Here is a 373-nt window from a genome sequence, read left to right on the forward strand (position 1 = left end):
GGGAGGGAGAGAGGAGGAAGGAAGAGAGGGAGGGAGAGAGGGAGGGGAGAGCTTCGCTCCTCGCTCTCTCTCTCCCTCTCCCGCCCGCTCTCTGCCGTTGCCGCGCCGCCTCCGCTGCCCGCGCCGCGCTCCGCTCCGACTGACAGGCGGCAGGAGGTGCCGGCGAGGGAGGGGGCGAGGGAGGGGCTTTCCGGGACGGGGGGGAGGAAAGAGGGGGGCGTTTGTCCGTCAGGCTTGACGGGCAGTGGCTACTGCCAGCGACAAGTCCGCATGCAAATCGCCTCCTGCCTCTGGGGCACGGGCTGTCGAGGCGGGAGGCTTCAATCGTCCCGGTGCTGCCAGGGCTTCTGGTGGCAGGGAGAGCCGCAACTTT

At 69.7% G+C, this 373-nt stretch overlaps 1 protein-coding gene across 2 annotated transcripts in view; it reads right to left on the minus strand.

Annotated features, from left to right (window-relative positions):
• Positions 1-109, minus strand: part of ZFPM2 (zinc finger protein, FOG family member 2) — a 308,184-nt gene extending 308,075 nt beyond the window's left edge. For both annotated transcript variants that reach the window (XM_068182964.1, XM_068182969.1), the window contains exon 1: positions 1-109. This exon is cut by the window's left edge. The gene's annotated coding sequence lies outside the window, so the exon portion shown is untranslated.
• Positions 110-373: the final 264 nt, after the last annotated feature.

Source organism: Anomalospiza imberbis, chromosome 1 (assembly GCF_031753505.1).
Source record: "Anomalospiza imberbis isolate Cuckoo-Finch-1a 21T00152 chromosome 1, ASM3175350v1, whole genome shotgun sequence".
Classification (NCBI taxonomy): Eukaryota; Metazoa; Chordata; class Aves; order Passeriformes; family Viduidae; genus Anomalospiza; species Anomalospiza imberbis.